The sequence below is a fragment of the Tachyglossus aculeatus genome, chromosome 8 (assembly GCF_015852505.1).
Source record: "Tachyglossus aculeatus isolate mTacAcu1 chromosome 8, mTacAcu1.pri, whole genome shotgun sequence".
In the NCBI taxonomy this organism is placed as follows: domain Eukaryota; kingdom Metazoa; phylum Chordata; class Mammalia; order Monotremata; family Tachyglossidae; genus Tachyglossus; species Tachyglossus aculeatus.
The window spans coordinates 32,073,011-32,097,308 of NC_052073.1; the positions used below are offsets into that span (position 1 = coordinate 32,073,011).

General features: G+C 46.2%; 1 protein-coding gene across 3 annotated transcripts in view; it reads right to left on the reverse strand.

Moving 5' to 3' along the window:
• Nucleotides 1-24,298, reverse strand: part of CBFA2T2 (CBFA2/RUNX1 partner transcriptional co-repressor 2) — a 185,252-nt gene that overhangs the window by 131,394 nt on the left and 29,560 nt on the right. For 2 of the 3 annotated variants that reach the window (XM_038750180.1, XM_038750178.1), the window contains exons 1-2: nucleotides 18,550-18,618; nucleotides 14,556-14,621 (exon numbers count right to left, since the gene is read on the reverse strand). The gene's annotated coding sequence lies outside the window, so the exon portion shown is untranslated. Of the gene's footprint in view, nucleotides 1-14,555; nucleotides 14,622-18,549; nucleotides 18,619-24,298 lie in introns of those variants that run through there. The other variant, XM_038750179.1, reaches the window with a different exon arrangement.

The following is a 24,298-nucleotide window of genomic DNA, read 5'->3' on the forward strand; positions in this document are numbered from 1 at the left end:
TTCTGCCTGATGCGCAGATTGATCGGTAGCCATTGGAGGTTTTTGAGGAGGGGAGTAATATGTCCAGAGCGTTTCTGGACAAAGATAATCCGGGCAGCAGCATGAAGTATGGATTGAAGTGGAGAGACACACGAGGATGGGAGATCAGAGAGAAGGCTAGTGCAGTAGTCCAGACGGGATAGGATGAGAGCTTGAATTAGCAGGGTAGCGGTTTGGATGGAGAGGAAAGGGCGGATCTTGGCAATGTTGCGGAGCTGAGACCGGCAGGTTTTGGTGACGGCTTGGATGTGAGGGGTTAATGAGAGAGCGGAGTCGAGAATGACACCAAGGTTGCGGGCTTGTGAGACGGGAAGGATGGTAGTGCCGTCAACAGAGATGGGAAAGTCAGGGAGAGGACAAGGTTTGGGAGGGAAGACAAGGAGCTCAGTCTTCGACATGTTGAGCTTTAGGTGGCGGGCGGACATCCAGATGGAGATGTCCTGAAGGCAGGAGGAGATGCGAGCCTGGAGGGAGGGGGAGAGAGCAGGGGCAGAGATGTAGATCTGGGTGTCATCAGCGTAGAGATGATAGTTGAAGCCGTGGGAGCGAATGAGGTCACCAAGGGAGTGCGTGTAGATCGAGAACAGAAGGGGACCAAGCACTGAACCTTGGGGAACCCCCACAGTGAGAGAATGGGAGGGGGAGGAGGAGCCTGCAAAAGAGACTGAGAAAGAACGACCGGAGAGATAAGAGGAGAACCAGGAGAGGACGGAGTCTGTGAAGCCAAGGTCAGATAACGTGTTGAGGAGAAGGGGGTGGTCCACAGTGTCAAAGGCAGCTGAGAGGTCGAGGAGGATTAGGACAGAGTATGAGCCGTTGGATTTGGCAAGCAGGAGGTCATTGGTGACCTTTGAGAGCGCAGTTTCCGTGGAATGAAGGGGACGGAAGCCAGACGGAAGTTCTGACCTCCTTGAAACTCCAATTAGAAAGGACTAGTCGTGTTCCTTGACGATGGTCCTTGTGGACAAGGACCATATCTACCAACTCTTTTGTACTGCGCTTTCCCAAGTGCTTAGTACAGTGCTCTGCTCACAGTAAGCACCCAAAACCACTGATTGCTTGACTGACAAGTCGTGTGCTGATTACTGTTTCACAGCAAGTCATGGTTAAATTTTACTGGTTACTTGAAATTCTCTCCCAAAACAAAAATCTCAAGGTCATACTGAAATGTGAATCAAACATTTCTTATTACCAATTAAGGGTATTTATTGAGTGCTCACAGTAAGCACTTGTGAGAGTACAATATAACAGAGTTGGTAGACACATTCCCTGCCCACAGAGAGCCTACATTCTTACAGGGAGAGACTGTATTCGGGTTAAGGAAAATGTAGACCTACTTGTATCAGACTTGAACACATCATTAGAATTAGAACAAATAGCAGTGTGCATTTGGATATCAGTCAAAAGATGCAGCCTGGTCTAGAAGTCAGAAGGACCTTGGATTTGAAAAACAGCACTGCCACTTTGCTGTGTGACTTTGGGCAAGACACTTAACTTCTCTGCGCCTCCATTAATAATAATAATAAATAATAATGATGGCATTTATTAAGTGCTTACTATGTGCATAGCACTGTTCTAAGCGCTGGGGAGGTTACAAGGTGATCATGTTGTCCCATGGGGGGCTCACAGTCTTAATCCCCATTTTACAGATGAGGTGACAGGCACAGAGAAGTGAAGTGACTTGCCCAAAGTCACTCAGCTGATAACTGGCCGAGCCGGAATTTGAACCCCTGACCTCTGACTCCAAAGCCCGTGCTCTTTCCACTGAGCCTCATCTGTAAAATATTCTCCCTCTTACTTAGACTGTGAGCCCCATGTGGGACATGGACTGTGTCCAACCTGATTAGCTTGTATCTACCCCAGCACTTAGTACAGTGCCAGGCACACAGTAAGCTCTTAAGTGCCATTTAAAAAGAAAAATCAACGGTATTTACTGAGGAAAGCAGTGTTGTAAGCTCTTGAGTAGAAAGACAAAAGCTCAGAGTTAAGGAAATCTTAGTTTTGGGGTGAAGTCTCCCTGGAACCAGAAATGAGTAAGTGGGGGAAAAGATGCATGGTCTTTGAAAGGGAAGAATCAGAAAGATATTACGAAAAATGGCTAAAAGTGAAACCAAATTGGTCTTGCTTAGGAGAAATAATACAATAATGATGGCATTTATTAGAAACCTTTAAAAAATTGAACATTAAGTCTTTTTTTGTTCAAGCTCAGATCAGATCCATTATTTGTTTTTTCTGGATAGGCAAATAGGCATCTGGAAAATGGAGATTAAGGCTGTGAGCCCCCCTGGGACAACCTGATCACCTTGTAACCTCCTCAGAACTTAGAACAGTGCTTTGCATATATTAAGCGCTGAATAAATGCCATCATTATTATTATTATTATTATTATTATTATTATTATTATTATAGGCAAGTCAGTATTTCACTTCATATTTGCTGAGCCCTTTGACTGGGTGCATAGCACTGTACTAGGTATTTGGGAGAGTACAATACAACAGAGTTGACAGACATGTTCCCTGCCCACAAGGAGCTTACAGTCTATGGGGGAAACAAATGTTGAAATGAATTACGGATATGTACATTACGCGCTGTGGGGCTGAGGGTGAGGTGACTATCTAGTGCTTAAAGGATACAAATTCAAGTGCATAGGCCACACAAAAGGGAGATGGGAGTGAGGGAAATTAGGGCTTACTCAGGGTGGGGGTCTTGGAGATGTGATTGTAATAAGGCTTTGAAGGTGGGGAGAGTGATGATCTGCCATATAAGGAGGGGGAGACAGTTTCTAACCAGAGGCAAGATGCAGGCAGGAGGCCAGCAGCAAGAAAGAGGAGATAGAAGTTCAATTCAGTGAACAGGTTGACTCCAGAGGAGTGAAGTGAATATGTTGGGTTGCAGTAGAAAAATCGGTGAGGTAAAACAGAAGGCAGCACGGTGAAGAAGCAGTTTGGACAGAGAGGAATGGGCAGATTTTAGCAATGTTATGAAGGCAGTAATGAAAGGATTTGGTGATAGACTATGGAATACGAGAGATAAATTGAGGATAATCCCAAGATGACAGGCTGTGAGAGAGAGAAGATGGTGGTTCCGACTACAGTGATGGGAGGGCAGGGTTTGAGTGGGAAGATAAGGAGTTCTGTTTTGGACACATCCTTTTCTCTGATTAGCAGTTTTTGAAGATATCATAATGAGGATATACCTGGAAGGCTCAAAAATATTTGAAATCACAAAGACCAAAAATAACCTTCAGTACAAATCTTCCCTAAAATAGCCTAAAATAGCATGAAGCAAACAGATATACAATAAAATGATCAATCCCAGTTTTACAAAAAAAATCAAACCTAATTTCTAAAAATTTGCAGTACCACTCTATCTGCTTTCTATGACAAGACACTAAATTCCCATCACGCTTTTTTCCAACTAAATTTCTCCTAAGATACTCAGTCAACTCAGTAAAGGTTATTCTGAAGTTTCCTGTGACCCATACACGCAGTTTTTATTACAGGCTTACTCACAAAACATCTGCAAATAGCAGAGCACTTAACCTGAAGAACAACTGACAGGACCTGGAGACAAAATAAGGAATAATAACTAGAAGGGAGGTAGGAGGTGTTTCCAGATGTCCATCATCCTCTTGGCCATTTCTGGATGTTTTATCTGTCTTATTTGCTCCAACTGTGTTTCCATATATACTTGAAGCTAACAGCTGCACTCCTCAAAGAGTAATTTGCTGTCACTGCAGCCTCCATTAAAAATCAATGAAATACCTGAGAGATTATTTGTTTGGGGCCACGCTAAAGCTACCAGGTGGTTTCACTGGACTAGGGCTGGTCGGAAACCTCTAGGAATCACAGAAACGATCCCATCAGGATATCATTCTTTATAGGCAAAGGGGATAATTTTATGCAGTTCAATGAAGCCATGCCTAAACAACATCTAACAAGTGAGCCAAGAAAGAGCAGCAGACTCGAGTCATAACGGTAAAACTAAAGCCACCTGATGTCATGTTTGATCTTACTGTACAGTTGAGCCCATCCTTTACAGCATCAAGGCAAGTTTTGGTTACTTAGTGCTCAAAAATCCAGCTGCAACCAATTGGCCACCCAGGCTCTCATCCTCATCTTTCTAAGTGCCTTACCTGACTCCTGTTAGTTACCCAAAAGCTACCTGCTGCGTAACAAGGAGTCAATCCTCTGCACTTCAAAGCAAGAGTCTCTTTCCCACAGAGCTTCAGGTGTGAAAACAGGTGACAATAGGGAACAAAATAAAATTTCAGGACCCACCCTCTCTGCCACCTAGAGACCACAGTAAGCTGAAGGATGCAAATTCAAGTTTTACTTGTTTTACTCCCTTCTGCAAATAGCAGAGCACTTAACTTGCAAAACAACTGACAGGACTTGGAGACCAAATGAGGAATAACAACTAGAAGGGAGATGGGAGTCCGGGAAATTAGGGCTTAGTCAGGGAAGGCGTCTTGGAGATGCGATTGAATAAGGCTCTGAAGGTGGGCAGAGTGATGGTCTGCTATATTTGGAGGGGAAGAGAGTTCCTAGCCAGAGGTAAGATGTCGGCAGGAAGTCAGCCTTTATGCTGTACTTTCTCAACTGCTTAGTATAATGCTCTGCACACAGTATGTTGAGGAGCACCAAGTCAGTCGGACAAGGGATAAAGGATATGGAAGAGAAGCAGCATGGCTCAGTGGAAAGAGCCCGGGCTTTGGAGTCAGAGGTCAGGGGCTCCAATCCCGGCTGCACCAATTGTCAGCTGTGTGACTTGGGGCAAGTCACTTCACTTCGTGACCTCATCTGTAGAATGGGGATTAAGACTGGGAGCCCCCCGAGGGACAACCTGATCACCTTGTAACCTCCCCAGTGCTAAGAACAGTGCTTTGCACATAGTAATCGCTTAGTAAATGCCATTATTATTATGATATAAGTGAGACTTGTGAGCATATGAATGAAGCGTTCTACTGGGATAGACAGGCCAGCTACTAAACCCAGGTTACTTTGCTGATCTGTCACTTCCACTACGTAGAAACCTCTGAACACATTATTTGGGCCTAGGAATCCAGCACCCTGACAGTGATATTTATAAAGGCATTTATTGAGCGCTTACTATGTGCAAAGCACTGTTCTAAGCGCTGAGGAGGTTACACGGTGATCAGGTTGTCCCATGTGGGGCTCACAGTCTTAATCCCCATTTTACAGATGAGGGAACTGAGGCCCAGAGAAGTGAAGTGACTTGCCCAAAGCCACACAGCTGACAAGTGGCGGAGGCGGGATTTGAACCCATGACCTCTGACTCCAAAGCCCCTGCTCTTTCCACCGAGCCACGCTGCTTCTCTAGTGATAGTCTTAATCACACTAAACAGATCAGAGCTGCAAGGGAAATGGCTCATCACAACCAACCCTGAGAGGAGGCGCGGTGGATTCTATTTCATTAAAAAGAGGACGGGCACCTATTGATTTTAGCCGGTCCATCAACTAGCCACTAGATGGCAACTTCACTACTGCCAACCTGAGCCAAATTCTATTTCCCAAGCCACAATGACAAACCAAAAAAACCCCCCCAAAACCACCCCAGAACATCTGGATGGTTGATGATCCTTTAAATAGTTTCACTTTACTCATTCTGACACTGATCCAGATGGAAATACACTGGGTTGTCACAATATTTACTATAAGTGTAGTTCATTATGGACTGAAATAATCAGCGAGCCATTTTCAGTTATGAAAGCCTTTCGTAGCTGTTGAGCTACGCTTTACTTCAGCAGGTTTTACCAAAATGACACTGCGCCCTACAATCGAATGCCTCGTGTCTCCACTCCATGTTTCAAAGAATTCTGTTTTTCCAGAGAGTGACTTCTTCATCTGTTAGGCATCCTGTTCCTTTTCTCGGCGTATCCTTGTCACTCCAAATCATCTTCGCTGCTCTGAGCTGACACCACTTCTACCGCTAATACAGTACCAAGCAGGAACCTAGCACAGACCTGAGCCATCCGCCGGCACACGCACAAGAGAGGGGCACAGACACCGGGCCACTCAGCCCAGCATACCTGCTTCTGGTCACGGATGCAGCCTTGCCACGAGTCCTTGAATTCGTCACCAGTCGGTAAAAATGAGCTAAAACTGAGCCTGTAAAAACGTGTGGATGTCCATAAAAATGGGTGGCTGTCACAACGGGGTGGCAGGAGGAGGAATCCTGGGAGCACCATGGCTACCACCTTGCCACGGCTTCTTCATTTAAAAAGTGAAGGGTCCCTGGGTGTCGGTCGCCAGCTGCTGAAAATGATTTTTACAGAGTCGTTTTGAGTCCGACCAGCTGCTCCCATGTGAACAGCCCCTGCCCCCCTCTCCTACTAGGGAACACTTGCTCTCTGCAATTTTGCTCTGTCAGTACAAGCTTGAAAGCCAATTATTCATCCCGTTTGTACAAGTTTCTCTCAGCAGTTGGCAACCCTGCAAGGAGACCAACCAAACTTCAACCAAACATGCCATCGCCGCTGTCAAAGAGAGAATACTGAGTTGGGCATCTGGAGCACTGTTCCGACTCAGCAAGGGCATTGCTGATATTCTTGCATTTAGTGCAATTTATACTGCTGTTTAGGGGCCACTGCTGGTCCCCCAATTCCATTTGGACTGCATCAAGAGAGGTAAACGGCTGACTGGGGAGCCTGTCCGCTGGCTAGTTACCCCCCTGGAATTCCAGGGAATGGGTTAGGAATTGTCTGGGCCCAAGACTTCCCAAGGAGGGGTCCTCAGGGCCTAGACGGGCCCTGGCAGACTTCCAGGTCTGAGCACCTTAAGACTGGTCGGTTATATTTCCTCTTTCCATCCCTCTACCACGGATTCATACCGTGGGTATGATTTAAAACCCTGGAGGCAGAGAAGACCAGAAAGCTTCTCAATTTCCTCATGTTGAGGAGACAAGAGTGAGCGCTCCTCCCAAAAGACAAGGACCCCAGGAAAAGAATTGATCACCAAACGGTATTGGTCCAATTGTCTCTGGCTTCCGATCCTGAAAGACAACAGGCTGACCTCCTCATCAATGTCCAGGGCTCCTGGCCACTTCTCCCCCTGCCCGCCATTTACTACTACTACTACTACTAATAATAATGGCATTTGTTAAGCGCTTACTTTGTGCAAAGCACTGGGAAGGATACAAGGTGATCAGCTTGTCCCACGTGGGCCTCACAGTCAATCCCCATTTTCCAGATAAGGTAACAGAGGCAGAGAGAAGTGAAGTGACTTCCTCTCAGGTAGTGGCACAATCAGAAGAGGATGTGATGGGCACTACAACACTTCGGTGAGTTTGACCTACTAACCGGACCACTTTCTCTGGACTCCTCTCAACTTGGAAGAGCGCTATATAAAAATATTGCCGGTTGCAGAATTTAAAAGGAGAAGGAATTGAGGCCCACTTCTGATTTGGAGCCCACTGTTGGGTAGGGCCCTTCAAGGCCCTATTGAGAGCTCACCTCCTCCAGGAGGCCTTCCCAGACTGAGCCCCTTCCTTCCTCTCCACCTCGTCCCCCTCTCCATCCCCCCTTCTTACCTCCTTCCCTTTCCCACAGCACCTGTATATATGTATATATGTTTGTACATATTTATTACTCTATTTATTTATTTATTTTACTTGTACATATCTATTCTATTTATTTTATTTGGTTAATATGTTTGGTTTTGTTCTCTGTCTTCCCCTTTTAGACTGTGAGCCCACTGTTGGGTAGGGACTGTCTCTATATGTTGCCAATTTGTACTTCCCAACCGCTTAGTACAGTGCTCTGCACATAGTAAGTGCTCAATAAATACGATTGATGACGATAATGATGGTAGGGACCTTCTCTATATGTTGCCAACTTGTACTTCCCAAGCACTTAGTACAGTGCTCTGCACACAAGTGCTCAATAAATACGATTGATTGATTGATTGATTTGGGGCAGAAATCACATCCAACAGTAACTATGAATTCCAAGTGAAGTCTTCTGGAGGCTGAGGTACTCTAGAGAGGCGATGAAACTGTCAACATGCCCCTCGCTGAAACTTTGGGGAAACACCCAGCACTCCCATCGAAGGTTAGAGGAAATTCTAGCTTTCGTCCACAAGGACTTGGGACAGTGTACTCATTTATATTAATGTCTTTTCCCCCCACCCCAGACTAAGTTTGCTGTGGGCAGGAATTGTGTCTATCAATTCTCATGTTGTAATTTCTCAACTGCTTAGTATACTGCTCTGCACACGGTAAGCACTCAAATACAGTTGATGGATGATATTGAGGAATAAGTCCTACAGCAGCTGGAAAATCCCCACTGTGGATTGGTGAGTCTCCTTTTACCAGAAAATGCCACCGCCACCACTAATAATAATAAATCAAGCAAAGGTGTTTATTGTGAGCTAATGTGCAGAGCACTGGTTGTGGGCACTATACTAAGCACTTGGGAGAATAAAATACAAAAGAGTAGGTATAGATGAACCCTGACCCCCAAGAAGCAGATTAGAGGGGAAGACAAACATTAAAATAAATTACAGATGGATATGTACCTGTGTGCTGTGGGGCTGGGGGAAGGAGAGGGGAGAGCACCAATCCAAGAAGAATTCATCATCCCTCTTTGACTATTATATCTCCCCCTTACCCTCCCTCTCCAGTCCATACTCTGCTGCCTGGATCGCTTTTCTTATATTTTTTTTAAAAAAAGTTCAGTTCACATCTCCCCATTCCTCAAGACTCTCCAGTGGTTGCCCATCCAACTCGGCAAACAGAAAGTCCTTACCTTAGGCCTGAAAGCACTCAATCAGCTTACCCCTTCTGACCTTACCTGGCTGGTTTCCTACTACAATCCAGCCTGCACTCTTCGCTCCTTTAGCGCCAGGTTGCTCGCTGTCCCTCGATCTCGTCTCTCACTGTTGACACCTTCTGTACATCTTTTCTGTGCCACCACTCTCCCCACCTTCACCTTTAAAATCATATCTCCAAGAGGCCTTCCCAATTTTACCCTCATTTCCCTACCCCCTCTCCCTTCTGCTGTATCATGTACGCATTTGCATCTGCAGCCCTAAATGTGTACATATCTGTAATTTATTTATATTATTGTCCTCCCCCTCTAGACTGGAATAATAATAATGATGGCATTTATTAAGTGCTTACTATGTGCAGAGCACTGTTCTAAGCACTAGGGAGGTTACAAGGTGATCAGGCTGTCCCATGAGGGGCTCACAGTCTTAATCCCCATTTTACAGATGAGGGAACTGAGGCCCAGAGAAGTTAAGTGACTTGCCCAAAGTCACACAGCTGACTGATTGGCGGAGCCGGGATTTGAACCCATGACCTCTGACTCCAAAACCCAGGCTCTTTCCACTGAGCCACGCTGCTTCTCTGGAAGCTCATTGTGGGCCAGGAATGAGTCTACCAACTTTTGTTGTACTGAACTCTCCCGAGCACTTAGAAGTGTTCTGCACCCAGTAAGTGCTCAATAAATACCACTGACTGGGAGAGTCCAATAGATATGGTACTGAAAAAGGATAATAAAACAACATTTTCAATTAAAGTATACATCTTGAGTTTATAACTATGGCTTTTCTATTCAGAATGGGTATTCTCATGGGGCTTAAAACTGTTCCCAGTCCTGAGACCCCACATTAAGGAAATCTCACTTTCAAACTCAATTCTGAACCTCAAGTTGGACCCCAAATGCAAGTGTACAACTGTTTTTTCCCCAAACTACAACCATACGGTATCCGGACAGGCAGACATTCTGAAATTTGCTATCGCATTCTGTCTGAAACGAGTAGTGACACGAGAATACTGGCAGTGTACAAACAGTGTATGTGCAAATAGGGTACAGGTACCTGAAGCCTGGTCCTGACCCACAAGGCAGCCTAAGAAACTATCCAAACATTGATATTTCACTGACGTGTGGATTGAAAAAATCAAAGAAAGAAGAAGCAGCGAGGCTGAGTGGAAAGAGCACAGGCTTGGGAGCCAGAGGTTCTAATCCCGGCTCCGCCACTTGTCAGCTGTGTGACTTTGGGCAAGGCACTTATCTTCTCTGGGCCTCAGTTACCTCATCTGTAAAATGGGGATTAAGACTGTGAGCCCCTCGTGGGACAACCTGATCACCTTGTAACCTCCCTAGTGCTTAGAACAGTGCTCTGCACATAGTAAGCGCTTAATAAATGCCATCATTATTATTACGAAAGAAACCATAAACTCAGAGCAGAAAGTCAAAATGGGATTTTGCTCTCTAATATTTCATTTAAAATACAGGAAGTTAAGGTATACAATTAAGACATAACTAAACTGAAAACACTGTCAGTGCAAGGATCATGGAAGTTACAGTGAGAGGATAATTGACTCTGAATTCATTATTTTAATGTCTCCATATGATTATATCATTTGATTATATTTATATCAATTGGAGAGCTGGAAAAGGTGTAACGGTTAACCCTAAAACACAATGGAATTCCTAAGCTAAAGTCCATTTTCTATAAATTTGATGGTTCCCATTTATCAGGGGGCCGTATAAATGGGCAATGGTTCCCAACACTGTAAACTAACAGTTATGGATTTAAAATTAAAAAAACTAAGAGACCAACTTAGGACTAATAAATAAAATCTAGTGTGAAAGACAGTGCAGGAAAATTTTATTGGGATCTGGACTGCAGATTTATTTTCTTTATTCTGAGGTGGATGGTTTCAAAATCTATTTCAACCAATCAATGGTATTGAGTATCTACTATGTGCAGAGCATTGTATTAAGTGCTTGGGAGAACACATTCAGCTACACAGACTACCTGCCAAAAATAAGTGAAGGGATGGGGGCTGAGAAAAGAGGGACACATATTTATAAGTGAGCAACTCTTTCCCTCGTTTTCTACCAATAATTTCTAAGGACTTTTACTCAGAAAACTCAAAATACAAAAGCAAACAAAAAAAAACCCGGTGGCAATGAATCCAAATAACTACCTGTCAGCCTGGTGTTGACATTTTTAAACAAATGCAGTCAGAAATCCAGCAACTGACAAATCCAGGCTGTTGAAATCATGCAGTGGAAAAAAAAAAACTTTACTGTGGATGAATCCCTTGAGTTCTAAGCGTCTTGATTTCTCCATCTATAAAATGGACATCTATTACTGTACTAGATCACCTCCTTTTCAAAGATGTTATCTTTGTTATCTTTCAAAGTAAGCGCTCAATAAATACACTTGATTGATTTCAAAGGGTTATCTGTAAAGTACTTGGGGTGCTTCAAAGAAAGGTAGGAGAAACCCAAATCTTAAAAGATTTTTAGAGGACCAACCTCTGAAATTCCAAAAGCCTTCCAAAAAGTTATTCCATTTTTTTCAATTTGCTAACCCATCAAAGGCTTTTCCAGAAACTTCCAAACCAAGGAACTTGCAAAACTTGCAAAATAAGCACCTTGTCCTGATTCTGAAAATCAGAACTGTGAAAGAATTCTTGGAAAATCACAACAATCAAACATTAAAAGCAGCTGATCAAACTAGATATGATATAGCAATGGAAAAAATATCCATTTAGGCTTATTTAAGACTGCACAATATACTTCTGGACACTTCAGTGCAACATTCTATAAATATAAAAGGACACATATTGCCTATCACCTACCTCCTTGCTCCTGAACTAGGTTTGTCCTTGAAGAAGGACAAACAGAAGTGTTAAGAATTAAGGATCAAAAGTAACGAATAGCATTGTACTAGCACTGCACCCTTGTCTGTTAGAGGAGAAAAAAATCGAGGCCCTGCATTTCCGTAAGTGGAGTCGGTATTATTATCAGAGTCACTGCTTCTGAAAGATAGAAATCTAAAGCTATAAATAATCTCCACTCTCCAAAAGTAGGCAGCGTAGGTGATCATAAATACTGGGTCGTTTTCCATATTAGCCTTAGTCAGACCTCCTGGAAGACAGGATGATTTCATAAATGGTACCAGGCACTGTCAATAAGGAGAAATATTGCAGGTGAGTGGTTTGTGCATTCTGATTAAAAAGGGAAGGGGAGATAAATCCACAAGACTACCAAAATTATTACACCAAATTAAGGGGATGGGTACATGTTTATAGACACATCTGTGGTCTTCTTTACAACTTCAGGGTTTAGGATGAAAAAGGAAACAAGACTTAATTACGCCTCCAGGTATCTGAAAATTGGCATGTGGGTAAACTATGTTTCCTTGAAAAAAAATCACCTTTGAAGGCATTCAGAACTCGCTGAGAGGCTGAAAAAGAGGTAACCAACAGTGGAATCAGAGCTCACTCTACAATTTATTACCTACTTTACATTTTTCCATAACTTACTCCACAGTCAGGTACTTATAACTGAAATGCAGAGGCCTATGGATTAATTATTAAAAATGAATGCTTGACAGTTATTACCTATCTGGAAGCCAAAATATCCCTTCAGTTAGCAACCAGGTCTAAAATTCACATTCAATAGTAGTAATTTTATTTATTGAGGGCCCACTGGGTGTAATATATTATACTAAGTGCTTAGGCATTAAAACACAAATGAAGCAATACGACTAATAATAACGGTACTTAAGTGCTTACTCTATGCCAAATACCGTACTAAGCATTGGAGTAGATACAAGGTAAGGTTGGACATGGTCCCTGTCCACATGGGACCCACAGTCTAAAGGGGAGGAGGAGCTTGTCTCCCCATTTTTCAGAGGAGGAAACTTGGGCACAGAGAAGTGGAAGAGCCGGAATTAGAGCACAGATCCTGACACAGACTCCCCTTCCCACTAATAATAATAATAATAATGGCATTTATTAAGCGCTTACTATGTGCAAAGCACCATTCGAAGCGCTGGGGAGGTTACAAGGTGATCAGGTTGTCCCACGTAGGGCTCACAGTCTTAATCCCCATTTTACAGAGGAGGGAACTGAGGCCCAGAAAAGTTAAGTGACTTGCCCAAAGTCACACAGCTGACAGGCGGCAGAGCCGGGATTTGAACCGATGACCGCTGACTCCAAAGCCCATGCTCTTTCCACTGAGCCACGCTGCTTCACTACACCATGATGCTTCCTCTATCCACAAGGAGTTAACCCTCTAACGGGGAGGGAAGGCATAAAAATTTTTTGACAATCATATTACTCAAGAAAGTGACAATAAAAGCAATAAAGTTGGTGTTCTCAATCGTATTTATTGAGTGCTTACTGTGTGCAGAGCTCTGTACTGAGCGTTTGGGAGAGTAAAATATAACAGAGTTAGTACATATGTTTCCTGCCCACAAGGAGCTTACAGTCTAGAAGGGGAAGACATTAAAATAAATTAGAGTTATAGACCTAAGTGCCATGGGGTGCATAAAGGGTACAAGTCAAGTGCTGGGGCAACGCAGAAGGGAGAGGGAGGAGACAAAATAAAGGCTTAGTCACGGAAGGCCTCTTGGAGAGGTCGGGAGAGTGATTGTCTGTTGGATACGAATATAAAATTCACATTTTCAAGAAATAAACTAAGGTCTACATATAGGAAGCTCATCACACCCTAACTCAAGACAAGTGAATCCAGAAACAAATAATTTTCCAAATCATAGGTCATTAAAACAGCTCATCAAATTACACTCTTTGAACAACTGAAAAACTGAGCAAAACTTTGCAACCATCTGAAAGAGATAATGCAGTCTTTAGAAAGAAAGGTCATAGTCCATGCCTTAAGAGGGAGGGAAAACAGGCATTGAATTTCCATTTTCCAGATGAGGAAACTGAGGCAGGGAGGTTAAATGACTTACCCTAGATGACACCTCAGGCAAGTGGTGGAGTCACTAAAACTAGGGTCTCCTAACTCCCAGCCTGAGGCTTTCCACTAGACCAGGCTGCCTCTGAATACGACAAATGGACTACTCCAAAGGAACTCGGAGCTACTACTCAGAAAGTTCATTTTTTCCAGAATTTTATTACTCATGCCTGGCGTGACGCTTCACGACACACATTAATCACACTGATCAATAATCCAAACAAAAGCACTGTCCGTAAGAGAAAAATAGAGGGGGAAAACGGGGAAGTAGATTTGTTAGATTGCAGCCTTATTTTACCTATCATTTAGTACTCAATTCTCAAGACAGTCAACTCTCACCACTTGGGTGGCCAATGTCAGCACTAAGGAACCGCAGACTCCCCTTTGCTAATTCCATAATGCTCGCCCAAGCAAGGGCATCCTAAATTCCCAAAAGAAGAGGTTCTTTCCAGATGCTCACAAAACCTACGTATTTCCTGGGGCCCCATTTGCTCCAGAATGGTGGTGCTCCTTTCATCTGTTCTTCTAAACACAGACAAACATCTGGGAATTGGGACTCGGGAGCAGGAGCATCATTTCAAAAAAAAAAAAAAAAAAAAGAAGCGGGGCCCTTAAAAGTAGAGCTACTGAACAAAAATGCATCCAATGCCTTATCCATTCAGGGCAGGGCACACATTATCCACTATTAAACCCGACGGGATTCCCACACTACCGATCACTTGGTTAAAGAAAAAAGGTGAAGGTGATGAGAAAAATGCAATGAACGTCCTACCTTCCTTATACGATTTAGCCTTATCTTCCTTTTCACTTCACTCCATCTTCTTAAATCAACACAGCACTTCATGTAAAAAAGAGAAACAAAAAACTAAGTTTTACCAAGTTTATTAAAAATAGCTTGAGGCAGTGACCGAAACAAGGACCATTCATTTCTGAATTAGTAGTTGAAAATTGAATCTCTCACTCTCCCAGAACTCAGTTTTCCCCTAATTTGTAGTTCACGGCCACAGAGTTGTGTAGGGCAAAAGGGTAAACAAGACCTGGAATGAATCACTTGTTTCACAAAACCTTTGTCCCATGCAGTTCCAGATAGGTTAATCTACAGTCCTTGGATGGAAATGTATTATACAACCAAATTCACAAAATTGGAGCGAAACACTGGGATTGAACAAGTTTAGCAATTACCTTCATTTTCCTACATCAGGATTATAGCTAAACATCTAAAAAACCACAAAGTACTACATAGGCTGATGTTACCTCCAGGCAAACCTAAATTTATACTTAGACATCATACAATAGCTTCTAAAATGTTCAACATTCAAAGTAATCTCATTCCAATCTAATTGAATTCAGATTTAAGTACAACCACTGCCTTCTTAAGGAACTCTGGCCAAGTTTACCTTGGTTTAAACACTTCCTTTGACCGAATTGATCGTGATTAAAGGACAGTCAATTTAGGCACGGATAATGGCTGTTGGCATAACGGTAGATCAATTTCCTCCAAGGTGACTTTTTGCTAAATAGGATGTACTAGATTTACATACTTACACAAAAATTGAATCCAAATCTGTCACTATTGGTACAGATTTATGCTATTTGATCACCTACCCATGCACTTTAAGTATTGTTTGGTTAATCTAGGAGGGGGCTCTTGGAGCCCATTAATGCACTATGGAACCCTATGCTTCTTTTAGCATTTTCACTGTACATTAGCAGTAGGTTGTGAAAATCACATCAGTGAGTGCATCACTAAGAGAATCTCTTGCACCCACGAAAATACAGTCACGTACCCTCTTTAGTGGTATTTAAGCGCTTTCAGTAGACCAAGTACTGTACCAAGCGCTGGACTGGATATCAAGGTTGGACACCGTCGCTGTTCCACACAGTCTAATTAGGAGGGAGAACGGGAATTAAACCCCCATTTTGCAGATGCGGAAACTGAGGCACTGAGAGGTTACATGACTTCCCCAAGGTCACCCGACAGGCAGGTGACAGAGCCAGCATTAGAACCAAGGTACTTCCTGGCCCATACTCTTTCCACTAGGCCACACTGCTCTTGTTTGGGAGACCAATGCTCAACAATGAGTCTGATGAAGGTAAAGCTCTGTCCTCATGCCCGGAGAATATGGGTGGTGAGTTTGCACTATGTCATCCACACTCTCACCCAGAACTCCTTGCCCAGTAACACAAAATGAGGTAACTGGTAAGAACTGGCGCAGTCTGTTCACAAAGAATACCAAGATACCCTCACCCATTTAGAAAACCAAATTGAGAACGATAGCTGGAATGTTTGGTGGCTGGGGAACAGCTTTTCTGCTTAGAAAAAGCAAAGGAAAGGAAGAGACAAATTACCAGAAAAACGGTAGATGAAACAAACAAAAACTATCACTTAACATGTTGCCAAGAGTGCTCAGTGAGGTACTTCAGTCACGAACTTGAAATGCCATTCCAAAAGATAGGTCGCCGACATAACTTAATTTCAGTCAAGTTGATCAGTAAAGGTAGAACAGTTAAAAGGTAATACTTAGATCTCCCCTATCCACAGGCTATAAAATGTTAAAATTAGATTAGGTTTGGTCGGTTCATGTGCGCCACTGGTGGATTTTCTTTTTGCAATCTGAAGGAATTCTCCAGAATCGTACATGTGGAGCTACACATTTTTGGATACCAGGGAAGGATATGATAGGATTTTTTTGCTATTTCCAATTAAGGGTGGGGGGGTACATTGGCAATTAGCTAGGAATTTAATAAAGTCCTCTACATACAAAGCGATTTGAACTGCGGGCCTCCTCGTCCCTACGCCAGAAAACAGTTAAATCACAACGCCTGAGAACACGAGTTTCTCTCTTGGCTGAAATTCACCGTGCTGGGACGGCCCAAAGGTGAACTGTTCCTTTCCATGAAAATCGTCGCTAATAAAAACAAAACAAACAAACAAAAAAGAAACGCACTACGGAGGGGGCGGGTGGGTAGGTGAAGTAACAAAAAAGAAAACCAAAACCCCCCACAGAATTAGTTTTCCTGCATGACACATCGCAGGTCCCTGGGTTCGGCGAAGTTTTTTGGAAATGCTTCCAGGCTAAGAAGTTGTATTTTTGGAAGAAGGGGATGGGAGGGAGAGGGGGGCCGGGCCGGGTGGAGGGAAGGGGGGTGGCAAGGATTTTGGGGGGACAGAGCCCCTCGTCGGGCAGGGGTCTGCACGGGCTCGGGAGATGGGATGGAGCCGGGCTTCGCCTCTGCTCGCCCCGCAGCTCGCCCCTCAATTCTCCCCTCAGGTGGCCCGTCAGCTCTCCCCTCTGCTGGCCCCTCAGTTCTCCCCTCAGGTCGCCCCTCAGATCTCTCGTCGAGTGGCCCCTCAGCTCTCCCCTCAACTCTCCCCTGAGGAGGCCCGTCAGCTCTCCCCTCTGCTCGCCCCTCCGGTCGCCCGTCGGGTGGCCCCTCAACTCGCCCCTCAGATGGCTCGTCGAGTGGCCCCTCTGCTCTCCCCTCAGGTGGCCCGTCAACTCTCCCCTCAGGTCGCCCCTCAGATGGCTCGTCGAGTGGCCCCTCAGATCTCCCCTCAGGTGGCCCATCAACTCTCCCCTCTGCTCGCCCCTCAGATGGCTCGTCGGGTGGCCCCTCAGGTCGCCCGTCTGCTCTCCCCTCAACTCTCCCCTCGGGTGGCCCGTCAGCTCTCCCCTCTGCTCGCCCCTCAGATGGCTCGTCGGGCGGCCCCTCTGCTCTCCCCTCTGCTCGCCCCTCAGATGGCTCGTCGGGCGGCTCCTCTGCTCTCCCCTCGTATGGCCCGTCGGGTGGCCCCTCCGCTCGCCCCTCAGATGGGTCGTCGGGCGGCCCCTCTGCTCTCCCCTCTGCTCGCCCCTCAGAGGGCTCGTCGGGCGGCCCCTCTGCTCTCCCCTGAGGTGGCCCGTCAGCAACTCTCCCCTCTGCTCGCCCGTCCGGTCGCCCCTCAGGTGGCCCGTCAGCTCGCCCCTCAGTTCGCCGGTCGGGTGGCCCCACAGCTCTCCCCTCAACTCTCCCCTCTGCTGGCCCCTCAGTTCTCCCCTCAGGTCGCCCCTCAGATGGCTCGTCGAGTGGCCCCTCAGCTCTCCCCTCAGGTGGGCCATCAACTCTCCCCTTTGCTCGCCCCGCAGGTCGCCCCTCAGATGGCTCGTCGAGTGGCCCGTCAGACCTCCCCTCAGGTGGCCCTTCAACTCTCCCCTCTGCTCACCCCGCAGGTCACCTCCCTGCTCTCCCCTCAGCTCTCCCCTCTGCTCGCCCCTCAGATGGCTCGTCGAGTGGCCCCTCTGCTCTCCCCTCAGGTGGCCCATCAACTCTTCCCTCTGCTCGCCCCGCAGGTCGCCCCCAGGTGGCCCATCGGGTCGCCCCTCAGATGGCTGGTCGGGTGTCCCCTCAGTTCTCCCCTCGGGTGACCCCTCTGCTCTCCCCTCAGGTGGCTCCTCAACTCTCGCCTCAGATCGCTCGTCGAGTGGCCCCTCAGGTCGCCCCTCAGCTCTCCCCTGAAGTGGCCCGTCAGCTCTCCCCTCAGGTCGCCCCTCAGATGGCTCGTCGAGTGGCCCCTCTGCTCTCCCCTCCGGTCGCCCCTCGGATCGCCGGTCGGGTGTCCCCACAGCTGTCCCCTCCTCAGCTGTCCCCTCAGGTCGGCCCTGAGACCTCCGGCGGGGTGCCCCCACGGCTCTTCCCTCAGGCTGCCGCTCAGCTCTCCCGTCAGTTCTGCCCCCGGGCCCGCCGTCCGTCCGAGCGGCCTCGCCCACCACACCCTGGGGACTCACCGTGGAAGGCGGGCGCCTCCGGGAAGCCCACCATGCCTGACGCCAACGCCGCCGCAACTGACTCTGAGCAGCCGCCGCCGCCCGCAGGCCGCGCTCCACCCGCCGCTGCTAGGCCGCGGACACGCCCCCGCGCCTACGTCACGCCTACGTCACCGCCCCACGCCCATCCTCCCCTACGTCCATAGAGCGTCTAGCCCCGCCCCCTGATTACGTCACGAATACGTCACCGGCCCCGCCCCCCCCCCCCCCCCTCTCTCTCTCTCTCTCTCTCTCTCTCTCTCTCTCTCTCTCTCTCTCTCTCTCTCTCTCTCTCTCTCTCTCTCTCTCTCTCTCTCTCTCTCTCTCTCTCTCTCTCTCTCTCTCTCTCTCTCTCTCTCTCTCTCCTGCGCCTGCGCGGCCCCGCCCCCTCGCGCTCGCTCCCGCGCCTGCGCGGGACTGCCCCGTGTCGCGCAACGTTTCGCGCAGCACCTGAGGTAATCAATCAATCGTATTTATTGAGCGCTTACTGTGTGCAGAGCACTGTACTAAGCGCTTGGGAAGTCCAAGTTGGCAACCTATAGAGACGGTCCCTCCCCAACGGTGGGCTCACAGTCTAAAAAGGGGAGTCAGAGAACAAAACTAAACGTACTAACAAAATAAAATAAATAGAATAGATATGTACAAGTACAATAAATAAATAAGTAGAGTAATAAATATGTACAAACATATATACATAGACACAAGGAGCTTACAGTCTAGAGAGGGAGACAGATATTAAAATAAATTATGGAAATGTACAATGAGAGCCAGTAATAATAATAATAATAATAATAATAATGGCATTTATTAAGCGCTTACTATGTGCAAAGCACTGTCCTAAGCGCTGGGGAGGATACAAGGTGATCAAGTTGTCCCACGGGGGGCTCCCAGTCTTCATCCCCATTTGACAGACGAGGGAACTGAGGCCCGGAGAAGTGAAGTGACTTGCCCAAAGTCACCCAGCTGACAGTTGGCGGAGCCGGGATTTGAACCCATGACCTCGGACTCCAAAGCCCGGGCTCTTTCCACTGAGCCACGCTGCTTCTCTGGTAGAGGCTGAGTGGCCGCCCCACGAAGGGTGGGGATGCCAAGCAGGAGGGTTTGCCGTTTTTTGGCTGGTGTTTATTAAGCGCTTACTACACTCCTTCATTCAGTCGTATTTATTGAGCGCTTACTGTGTGCAGAGCACTGGACTAAGCGCTTGGGAAGTCAATCAATCGTATTTATTGAGCGCTTACTGTGTGCAGTGCACTGTTCTAAGCGCTTGGGAAGTACAAGTCGGCAACTTATAGAAACGGTCCCTACCCATCAGCTGTATTTATCGTATTTATTGAGAGGTCTCTGAGGGAAGGGCGCTGTCCTAAGCGCTTGGGACAGTAAGAGAAGCAGCGGGGCTCAGTGGGAAAGAGCGCGGGCTTTGGAGTCAGAGGTCATGGGTTCAAATCCAGCCTCCACCACTTGTCACCTGTGTGACTTCGGGCAAGTCACTCTTTGAGCCCACAGTTGGGTAGGGACTGTCTCTATATGTCACCAACGTGTACTTCCCAAGCGCTTAGTACAGTGCTCTGCACACAGTAAGCGCTCAGTAAATACGATTGATTGACTCCCTGGGCCTCAGTTCCCTCATCTGTAAAATGGGAATTAAGACTGTGAGCCCCATGTGGGACAACCTGACCCACCTTGTAACCTCCCCAGCGCTTAGAACAGTGCCTTGCACATAGTAAGCGCTTAATAAATGCCATTATTGTTATTATTATTATTATTATTATAATTATTATTATTAGAGAAGCAGCAGGGCTTAGTGGAAAGAGCCCGGGCTTGGGAGTCTAGAAGTCGAGGGTTCGAATCCCGGCTCCGCCACTTGTCTGCTGTGTGATCTTGGTCAAGTCACTTCAGTCATTCATTCAATCGTATTTATTGAGCCCTTACTGTGTGCAGGGCACTGTACTAAGCGCTTGGGAAATCCAAGTTGGCAACATATAGAGACAGTCCCTACCCATCAGTTGTATTTATCATATTTATTGAGAAGTCTCTGAGGGAAGGGCGCTGTACTAAGCGCTTGGGACAGTAAGAGAAGCAGCGGGGCTCAGTGGAAAGAGCCCGGGCTTTGGAGTCAGAGGTCATGGGTTCAAATCCAGGCTCCACCACTTTGGGCAAGTCACTCTTTGAGCCCACAGTTGGGTAGGGACCGTCTCTGTATGTTGCCAACTTGTACTTCCCAAGCGCTTAGTACAGCGCTCTGCACACAGTAAGCGCTCAATAAATACGATTGATTGATTCCCTAAGCCTTAGTTCCCTCATCTGTAAAATGGGAATTAAGACTGTGAGCCCCACGTGGGACAACCTGACCCACCTTGTAACCTCCCCAGTGCTTAGAACAGTGCCTTGCACATAGTAAGCGCTTAATAAATGCCATTATTATTATTATTATTAGAGAGGCAGCGGGGCTTAGTGGAAAGAGCCCGGGCTTGGGAGTCTAGAGGTCGGGGGTTCGAATTCCTCTACGCCACTTATCTGCTGGGTGATCGTGGTCAAGTCACTTCACTCATTCATTCAATCGTATTTATTGAGCGCTTACTGTGTTCAGGGCACTGTACTAAGCGCTTGGGAAGTCCAAGTCGGCAACATATAGAGACAGTCCCTACCCATCAGTTGTATTTATCATATTTATTGAGAGGTCTCTGAGGGGAGGGCACTGTACTAAGCGCTTGGGACAGTAAGAGAAGCAGCGGGGCTCAGTGGGAAAGAGCCCGGGCTTTGGAGTCAGAGGTCATGGGTTCAAATCCAGGCTCCGCCACTTGTCACCTGTGTGACTTTGGGCAAGTCACTCTTTGAGCCCACAGTTGGGTAGGGACCGTCTCTGTATGTTGCCAAGTTGTACTTCCCAAGCTCTTAGTACAGTGCTCTGCACACAGTAAGCGCTCAATAAATACAATTGATTGATTCTCTGGGCCTCAGTTACCTCATCTGTAAAATGGGAATTAAGACTGTGAGCCCCACGTGGGACAACCTGACCCACCTTGTAACCTCCCCAGCGCTTAGAACACTGCCTTGCACATAGTAAGCGTTTAATAAATGCCATTATTATTATTATTATTATTATTATTATTGTTATTATTATTAGAGAAGCAGCGGGGCTTAGTGGAAAGAGCCCAGGCTTGGGAGTCTAGAGGTCGGGGGTTCGAATCCCGGCTCCGCCAGTTGTCTGCTGGGTGATCGTGGTCAAGTCACTTCAGTCATTCATTCAGTTGTATTTATTGAGCGCTTACTATGTGCAGAGCACTGTACTAACCACTTGGGAAGTACAAGTTGGCAACATATAGAGACAGTCCCTACCCAATAGCGGGCTCACAGTCTAAAAGGGAGAGACAGACAACAAAACAAAACATATTAACAAAATAAAATAAATAATACTATATACCAGTGACCTCATCTGCAAAATGGGGATGAAGACTGTGAGCCCCAGTGGGACAACCTGATTATTTTTTTTATTGTATTTGTTCATAGTAATAATAATGATGGCACTTATTAAGTGCTTACTATACATACATATGTATACATATATACAGGCTCACAGTCTTCATCCCCATTTTACAGATGAGGTAATAATAATGATGGTAGCACTGTTCCAATAATAATAATAATGGTACTTGTTAAGCGCTTACTATGTGCCAAGCACTGTTCTAAGCGCTGGGGAGGTTACAAGGTGATCAGGTTGTCCCACGGGGGGCTCACAGTCTTCATCCCCATTTTACAGATGAGGTAATAATAATAATGATGGTATTTGTTAAGCACTTACTATGTGCAAAGCACTGTTCTAAGCACTGGGGAGGTCACAAGGTGATCAGGTTGTCCCACGGGAGGCTCACAGTTTTCATCCCCATTTTACAGATGAGGCAACTGAGGCCCAGAGAAGTGAAGTGATTTGCCCAAAGTCACACAGCTGACCGTTGGCGGAGCCGGGATTTGAACCCGTGACCTCTGACTCCAAAGCCCGGGCTCTTTCCATCATCATCATCAATCGTATTTATTGAGCGCTTACCATGTGCAGAGCACTGTACTAAGCGCTTGGGAAGTACAAATTGGCAACATAATTCCACTGAGCCACACTGCTTCTCCTCAGGTAACTGAGGCACAGAGAAGTTAAGTGACTTGATGAGCACTTATTATGTGTGAGGCACTGTTCTAAGCACTGGGGAGGTTCCCAGGTGATCAGGTTGTCCCACAGGAGGGTTTCACAATCCCCATTTTACAGATGAGGGAACTGAAGCCCAGAGAAGTGAAGTGACTTGGCCAAAGTCACACAGCTGACAAGTGGGGGAGTTGGAATTTGAACCCATGACCTCTGACTCCAAAGCCCGGGCCCTTTCCACTGAGCCACACTGCTTCTCTAGTTTTCGTTCATTGATTCAATTGTATTTATTGAGCGCTTACTGTGTGCAGAGCACTGTACTAAGCGCTTGGGAAATACAAATCGGCAACATATAGAGACGGTCCCTACCCAACAATGTGTTCACGGTCTAGTTTCACCCTTCCCAGTCAGGAAAAGACAAAGGAAAGGTTGCAGAGATGAGCCAGGATTCTGGAAGCAAAGACCCCCCTCCTTAGAATCATTCATTCATTAATCCAATCGCATTTATTCAGCTATTAATAATAATGGCATTTGTTAAGCGCTTACTGTTCTCCAAGCACTGTTCTAAGCGATTACTGATAATAATAACAATGGTATTCGTTAAGTACCTACTATGTTCTAAGCGCTGGGATAGGTGCAAGGTACTTGATTATCTTGTATCTCTCCCAGCGTATAGAACAGTGCTTGGCAGATAATAAGCGCTCAACAAATACGATAAAAAAAAGTAATGGGATTGTCCCATGTGGGGCTCACAGTCTTCATCCCCATTTTCCAGATGACGTAACTGAGGCACAGAGAAGTTAAGAGGCTTGCCCAAGGTCACACAGCAGATGAGTCACAGAGGCGGGACTCCGACTCCCAAGCCCATGCTCTTGACACAAAGCCACGCTGCTTCTCTATAATAATAATAATAATGATCGTTTTTGTTAAGCACTTACTATGTGCCAAGCACTGTTCTAAGCACTGAGGTAGATGCAAGGTAATCAAGTTGTCCCATTTGGGGCTCACAGTCTTAATCCTCATTTTCCAGATGAGTCAACTGAGCCCCAGAGAAGTTAAGTAGCTTGCTCAAGGTCACACAGCAGATGAGCGACAGGGGCAGGATTAGAACCCACGTCCTCTGACTCCCAAGCCCGTGCTCTTGACACAAAGCCACGCTGCTTCTCTATAATAATAATAATAATGATCGTTTTTGTTAAGCACTTACCATGTGCCAAGCACTGTTCTAAGTGCTGGGGTAGATACAAGGTAATCAAGTTGTCCCATTTGGGGCTCACAGTCTTAATCCTCATTTTCCAGATGAGTCAACTGAGCCCCAGAGAAGTTAAGTAGCTTGCCCAAGGTCACACAGCAGATGAGCGGCAGGGGTAGGATTAGAACCCACGTCCTCTGACTCCCAAACCCGTGCTCTTGACACAAAGCCACGCTGCTTCTCTATAATAATAATAAATGTTTTTGTTAAGCACTGTGTGCCAAACACTGTCCTAAGTGCTGGGGTAGATACAAGGTAATCAGGTTGTCCCATTTGGGGCTCACAGTCTTAATCCTCATTTTCCGGATGAGTCAACTGAGCCCCAGAGAAGTTAAGTAGCTGGCCCA